The sequence below is a fragment of the Arachis ipaensis genome, chromosome B2 (assembly GCF_059453495.1).
Source record: "Arachis ipaensis isolate K30076 ecotype BB chromosome B2, ASM5945349v1, whole genome shotgun sequence".
Lineage (NCBI taxonomy): Eukaryota > Viridiplantae > Streptophyta > Magnoliopsida > Fabales > Fabaceae > Arachis > Arachis ipaensis.
The window spans coordinates 64,350,347-64,358,741 of NC_142437.1; positions in this window are offsets into that span (position 1 = coordinate 64,350,347).

The window sequence follows — 8,395 nt, forward strand, 5'->3', positions numbered from 1 at the left end:
ATTTTATGATTTTTCAGATTATCAATAACATTTTTCTTTTTTTCATCATTCTTTCAAGAGCCAACAATTTTAACATTCATAAACTTCACTATAAAAAATATACACTGTTCAAGCATTCATTCAGAAAATAAAAAGTATTGCCACCACATCTAAGTAAATAAGACTACTCTTAAAATTAACTCAATTTCTCATGCAATACATCACTTTTGTAATTTTTTATTTGAATTCAAGCTCAGTGAGTAATACGTGAGACATCTTTTAAAGCAATTAAGAGAAAACTAAACTAGACCTTGGATTCTAACTAATAAAGGATCATGCAACCAACAAAGCAAAAATAGCAGAAAACCAAAACATAATATAGAAAAAGAGGGGAGGAAAAAAATAAAAGGAATTCAACCACCTTAGTTATCCCAGCGGTTGTTTTATTCTTCAGGTTGTGTTCCTCTGTGAAGATGATTCGCCTCCCTTTTGGTGCCATAGGAATAAACAGAAAACCTTTAAGCGAAGCGTCAACACCAAACTTAAAGGTTTGCTTGTCCTCAAGCAAAGAAAAACTGAGGTGTCTGGTTCTTGTGATAAAATAGCTGCATGATCAGAGAAGCAGTAAACACTTAGTAAAAATCAAATAAGGAAGAAAACTACTACTACAAAAAATAGCTAAGGATACGAATTTATCGGGTTGCCTCCCGACAAGCGCTTCTTTAACGTCACTAGCTTGACACTTGATTATTGAAGTTTCTTCCTCTTCTTCCAGTTGGTTAAAAGAAATGTCTCCAAGGGGGGAGAGGTGAAGATTAGTGCCCCCTGATATAAAGTCCTCATAACAAGCTTTCTTTTATTCTGATTAGCTTGATTCACCTTGCTTGTTGGGGTAGAGGTTGGATTGCTTTTTGCTGACCTTTTCTTCTTTATGGATATTTTCTTCTGTTTCTTGGTCACAATCCCCTTTTCAGTGCTTTCCTTGATTGCCTTCACTTCTTTGACTTCAAAATGTGGGTGTTGTATGATGGTTAAAGTATACCCTTCATCAAGAACTTCTTGAATTGGTGGTTCAATAAACTCACCCTCCATGCCACTCTCTGCTTCATTGGAGTGTAGATTCCCATAATTGTTTTCATCCCTTGCAACCTCCTTTGTTTGTGCATCTTCCTCTTCTTCCATGTGTGAGGGTGAAAAGTTATCTAATTCACTGGAGTATAAACTCCTTTGATTGATTTCCTCACTTTCTTCCATAGGATCTTGCATTATATCTCTTGGAAAAGAATTTGCTTGCTCCTCTTCCTGTGACTTGATAATCAACTGCACATGTTTCTCTACATTTTTGACACTTGCTTTATATCATGTATGCATTCTTTCATGAGAAGCTCAAGATCTGATGGTATTTAAAATGAATAAGGAGATGGTGACTCTTGATATGAATAAGAAGGAGGTGATGGTTCTTGATAAGAGTAAAAAGATGATGGTTCTTAGTATGAATAGGGAGATAGTGGCTCTTGATATGGGTAGAAAGATGATGGTTCTTGATATGGATAGAGAGGTGGTGGTTCTTGGTATGAATATGGAGATGGTGGTTCTTGATAGTTGGAACATGAAGCACTGAAGTCTCTTTGGTTTTGACTTTGCTAACCAAAATTTGGGTAGTTCCCCCATCCACAATAATATGAATCACTACTCGGGTGTGAGTAGTAACCCATATGATCTCTCTCCATTATTTTTTCTTAGCACAAAACACCAAACAAGATTAAACGCACCATGTGGCAAACAGGAAAGCAAAGAAGAAAGAACAAAATTCTAAAAATTAAAATAAGAAAAATTAGAATAAAACTAACTAGGAAACACCAAACTTAATTTCATAAATTAAGAAAAATACTAGTGCTATTTATTTATTTATTTTATTTTAATTTTTTTCTAAAAAAAAATTAAAGACAAAAATAAAACAGAACTAATAGAATTCAGAAAAAATGGAAGGAAACAAAAACGAAAATAAAAGAAAATGAAAATAAAAAGAAAATAAAATAAAAATGAAATAAAAAAATTAAAACAGACTAAAGTAAAAAAAATTTAAAAGCAAAAAAAAAAGAAATAAACGAAACAGGGGGGGAACGAACTTCACGGAAAAAAAGAAACAAAATTTTACGGGAATGAAAATAAATAAAAATGAAAAATAAAAATTAATAATAATAAAATAAAACTAATTAAAAGAAAAAATTATCTAATCTAAGAAATCAAACAATGAGTAGTTGTCAATCACAATCAATCTCCGGCAACGGCGCCAAAAACTTGGTGCGGAATTTCTAACCACAAACTAACCGGCAAGTGCACCGGGTCGTACCAAGTAATACCTTACGTGAGTAAGGGTCGATCCCACGAGGATTGATGGATTAAGCAACAATAGTATTTGATAGGATTAGTTAGACAAACAGAAAAGAGTGTTTTGGTATTCAAAAAGCATTAAACAGTAAATTAAGAATTTCAGAAAGTAAGCAGCAAATGAGTTATGAAATATATATGGGGAAACAGTTAAGGCTTCAGAGTTATCTATTTTCCTGATTGAATTTTCTTATTTACTATTTTAATTATGCAAGATTTAATTCATGGCAAACTATTTGTGACTAGACCCTAATTCCTTAGACCTTCCTAGTCTCCTCTAAAATTCATCAACTGCCAATTCCTTGGTCAATTAATTCCAATTAGAGGGTGATGATCAAGTTCTAGTTTATATGCCACAAGAATCCTAATTATCCAAAAATAAAGGGATTATATGTCACGTATCCCGTTAAATACAAACAATTAGAAATTCAGGATAATATGTTTTCAAGCTATTGTTCAAGTAAAGAGCTTTTCCAAGTTATACCAGAACTCAATTAGAACATGGGTCATACTTCCGTTCTACCCAAATTCATAAAATAAAGAACGAAAACAATTATTGAAATATAAATCAAAACATGAATCAAAATAGAAAAATAATATTACCAATCTATACAATAGACAGAGCTCCTAACCTTAACAATGGAGGATTAGTTGCTCATGATTCAGAGTAGAATGTTATGGAATACGGAATGTAATTTTGGAATAGAATGTGATCCTCCCCGGGACCTCCTTCAAAAGAGAGGTTTCTTCTCCCTTTTATAACTAATCCTAATAAATTTAAAATCTAATTTTTAAAATTAAAATAATATCTTTTCCTATTTTTAAAATTTGAATTTAAATTAGAATTAATTATAGCAATTAGCAACTCTTCAATTGATAGATGGGGACCACTTGGCTTCACTAGGATCCACGCCTAACTTGGGCTTGGCAGCATGAATTGGAGTTTAGTTGAGTGAAGCTGCACCTAACTTGGGCTTTAGTGCGCCTAACTTGAAGTGGACAGGACCAATCTCGCGAATTGTTGTTGTGTCTTGCGCCTAACTTGAGAAATCTCAAGTTAGGCGCAGCCTTGGCAGCGAGTTCGGAGAAGAAGTATAAACTATTATATATCGTTGGAAAGCTCTGGAAGTTAGCTTTCGAACGCCACTGAAATCACATCCATTGGACCTCTATAGCTTGAGTTATTCAGGTTTGAGTGCAGAGAGGTTAGGGTTGACAGCATCATTCGCCTTCATCTCTTCTTCTGCAGAAACTCCATCAAATCCAGCTAAATGCTACCTAAAATAAACAGAATTGCATAAGACTCAAAGTAGCATCCATTTTGGCTAAAAGATATTTAATTCTTTATTAAACACAACAATTTAGATGCAAATTCACTAGGAAAAGATAGGAAAGATGCTCACGCATCACTTACTAAAAATGGATTACAAAAAATAACTTAGGAGGGTTCGACAAGAAGAAGTCGGACTAAACCTATTAAAGCAAAAAAAGTTATAAAAAGTAATCCATAAAAAGAGACTTGGCGAGACCCAAGTAAAAATGGATTACTGAAAATAACTTAGGAGAGTTTGACAATAAGAAGTCAGACTAAACCAATTAAAGCGACAAAAGTTATAAAAAGTAATCCATAAAAACAGACCTGGCGAGGCCCAAGTAAAAATGGATTACTAAAAATAACTTAGGAGGGTTCGACAAGAAGAAGTCGGACTAAACCGAGCTAAGCAACAAAGTTATAAAAAGTAAATCCATAGAAAGATGCCTACTGGATTAATAAAAATAACTTAAGAAGGACCGATAAAGAGAAGTCGACCAACGAAAACGGTATCTCAAACCAAAAAAATCGACCATCCAAAGCATGCACTAAAAAGAAACGCAGCTCTGTCCAAAAAGCCACAACACCACAACAAGGCTATCAAAATTGTTCAAAGCTAACTAAAAAGGTTCTGCTAGAACACTAAAAAGTTGTCGAGCAAGTTAGCCCTATGGGTCATCTCGCCCAACCAGAAGACAGATAAAAGATCTAATAAAAAAAATGGTCGGACAAGCAGAATACCAACACTCTATAAAGATCTACAAAATTTGCAAAGGTTGCAAAAGGACAATCAGCATACCAAAAGAAACACAGCAATCATTAAAAAGACTTAGGAGGCAACCAATAAAGGACCTCACGAGTTCAAAAGTACTTTGTTTATCTACTAAGTTGCATAGAAGCAACTAACAGTCAAAGGAACCAAGTTATAAACAAAGTTACAAAAACTAGAGTTCAAAAGCCCACAAGTCGGGCTATGGAGATAAAAACACATAAATCATAAGGGGTGCAAAGTTTTCCCAGTAGCAGCATCAGTGGCAGAAGGAGGAGGAATGATATTCACAGGGACGGCGTCCACGGTCCCATCCTTACGGTTAAGAATTTCACAATTCGGATCAGGATGGGAAGGGTTGACCTCAGCAGAAGGATTTGAAGAAGTCAGGGCAGCAGAAGCTTTGGCTGACGGGACAGGAAGAGGCTCGTCATCTTCATCATCTGGAGCAGGCACTATCTTGCCCTCCTCCACTATATTGTTCAGACTAAAGAGAGTCAGTTCAAGTTCAGGAGCAAGAACTCGGACTTGCGCCTTTAGATTTTTATATGCACCCGTCACGTTATCTACCAGATGGCTCTGGAGATCGGCGTAATCCACAAGAGCATTTTCAAGCCTTCCCCTCAGCTCCAACACCTCGGCATAAGTGCGGGTATAACTCTCCTTATGCTTCTTTGCCATCTCCTCTGCCAAATTTGCAGCTGCCTCAGCCCTGACGGCCCTCGACTTCTCCTTCTCCAAGTCCAACTCCATCTTGATAACCCTAGCATCAAGCTCGTCCTTCAGACCTTTGATCCTATCAAACTTCGACTTTGCATCCTCCAGGAATTCCTTAGTTGCATGAACAGGAGACCTCTGGACAGTACAAAACAAAGCCGCTCCCATATGGCCTGTCCAGATACTGCTACTGGCAATAAAATTCAAGTGATGTAGGATGGACACATCATCAATTGGAAGTCAACCAAAAGGAGCAATCTGATTATCAACAAATCCCACCGCATCAAAATCTGGGGCTTCCAAGTCAAAAGGCTCAACAGTTTTTTGTTTTTTAGGAGGAGGGCCAGCAGTAGGAGAAGAGACAGCCCTAGTAGATGGTCAAGCTGGGTCATAAGGAATAATTCGGACCTGAGGGGTTGGAATAACCTTCTTCGGTCCAGAAGCACTCGATACCGATTTCTTAGGAGGAACCTGAGAAGACTCACCCTCCGCAGTCTTGGCCGAGATGTTGGAGGCAGCTGTCGCCTTCTTAGCTCGACGATAGGCCTTCATAGAATCTACAGACTTCACCATCTCTGAAATAGGAAAACAAAATTATAATTAAGAAAGAAATAGATTGGCAAACAAACAAACCAAACAAAGAAAAGCTACAAATAAAGTCGGCAACTACCCAATTCAGTCCGAAGAAGAGAAGGGTCTCCCAAAATCTTCTTCGTATCAAGATGGGGAGGCTCTCCCCAAATTTCCTCCAAAACATTCACAAAGGCCTGTTCGACCTCATCAAGACTCTCCCAGGAATACCTATCTACTATTACATTCTTCTGCCAGCACAAAGGAAAGGTAGGCTCATCATTTTCATCCAAAAAGAAGAGCCGAGCTCCCTCAGCAGCACGGACCTTGAAATGATAGTTTTTAAAGTCCCTAAAGGACTCGTCATACATAGGGAAAACCTTTTTTCCTTGAGTGGTGGTGTGGATTTTCTAACCACAAACTAACCGGCAAGTGCACCGGGTCATACCAAGTAATACCTCAGGTGAGTGAGGTCGATCCCACGAGGATTGATGGATCAAGCAATAATGATTGAGTGATTGTCTTAGTCAGGAAAACAGAAAGTAATGGTTGGGCAATATAAAAGACATTAAACAATATAAAGAATATTGAAGAAAGGCAAGTAAATACTTTGGGAAGAAAATATGGAGAAGGCAGTTAAGGTTTTAGAGTTATCTATTTTTCCGGATTAACTTTTCTTACTAACTATTTTAATCATGCAGGATTTAATTTATGGCAAACTATATGTGACTAGACCCTAATTCCTTAGACATTTCTAGTCTCCCCTAAAATTTATCAATAGCCAATTCCTTGGTCAATTAATTCTTAATTAGAGGGTGATGATCAAATTCCAGTTTATATGCCACAAAAACTCTAATTACCCAAAAAATAAAAGGATTATATGTCACGTATCCCGTTAAATCCAGATAATTAAAATTTAGGAGAATATGTTTTCAATCTGTTGTTCAAGTAAAGAGCTTTTCCAAGTTATACAAGAACTCAATTAGAAAGAGGGTCATACTTCCGTTCCACCCAAATTCATAAGATAAAGAGCGAAAACAATTCTTAAATTATAAATCCATACATAAATTAAAATAGAAAAAGCAATAAAATCAATCCATACAAATAGACACAGCTCCTAACCTTAACAATGGAGATTTAGTTGCTCATGGCTCAGAGAGAAAATAACTATTGTAAATTAGAATGGAATAATGTTGAGTTGATATGGAATGAAAAGTTAACTAATTCCAATCCCCTTTTATATCTAATCCTAATAAATTTAAAATCTATCTTATAAAACTAAAATAATATCTTTCCCTCAAAATAATATTTGAATTTAAATTAGAATTAATTAACAAGTCTTAGGTTGATGGGTGGGGACCACTTGTTTTGTCCATTCTGCAGCTTCTAATATGTGTTTTCTGGGCTGAAAACTGAGTCAAACCGGCCCAGAAATCGTCCCCCAGCATTTTTCTGCGTTTTCTGTACGTCGCACATGTCACGCGTACGCGTCGATGGCCTTTTTCGCATGTCACGCGTACGCATCAGGTACGCGCACGCGTCACTGAGCAAATCTTCAGATCACGCGTACGCGTCAGTCACGCGCACGCGTCGCCATGAATAGCTCCAAATCACGCATACGCGTCAGGCACGCATACGCGTCGCTCCTCGCTGCCATCTCCTTTGGTACTTGTGCTGCAGAAACTCCATCAAATCCATCCGAATGATACCTAAAATAAACAAAATTGCAAAAGACTCAAAGTAGCATCCATATTGGCTTAAAAGATAATTAGTTCTTTATTAAACTCAACAAATTAGATGCAAATTCATTAGAAAAAGATAGCAAAGATGCTCACGCATCACAACACCAAACTTGAATTGTTTCTTCTCCTCAAGCAACCAAACTAATATAAGCTCAGAATGTGAATTTGCATGAGAATGAGAGTTCGATTAAGCTCATGTCTCTTCTTATAGTGGGATTTACAACTGTAATTCTGAATAGTTTTGGCATTTCACTCTCCTTTGAATCAGAAGAATGTTACTGTCATTCGGAATTAGAATTCGGATAATATTATGAATTTTCTGATCTTTTGTAACTCAATTTAACCCTTGAACACAGCTATTTTTCTTTTCTTTGGTGCTTTGCACCTTGAGCCTAGCCGTGACTTTAAATGTTGTGTGTCAAGTTTTACTTGACACAGAAACACCACAAGTACTTAACTGGGGAACTCTTTTGAAGTTCTGATTTTTCTTTCAGCTACTCCCAGACAGTGGTGCTCAAAGCCTTTGGCATACTCTTCTAATTGCAGTTGATCTCGACTCTAAATGTTTTGTCGCAAGGATTACTTGACACAAGAACACCACAAGCATGTAACTAGGAAAACAACTCTTTGAGCTTTTAATCATGTCTGACCTCCCTAGTCATTGATGCTCAGAGCCTTGGGGCTAGTTTTTTTTTTTTTTTTTTGCTTCAAGGATTAAACTTTTTACTTATTTCAGAGAAGTCGTAATAATTCTCTAAATCTCTGTTCCTAGTACATCAACATTCTTTTATTCAAATTTAAATATGCACTGTTCATGTCATGCATTCAGAGTTACAGAAAATACCACCACATCTAAGTAAATAAGATTATTCTTTAATATAAACTCACTTTCTCATGCAATACGTTACTTTTGTA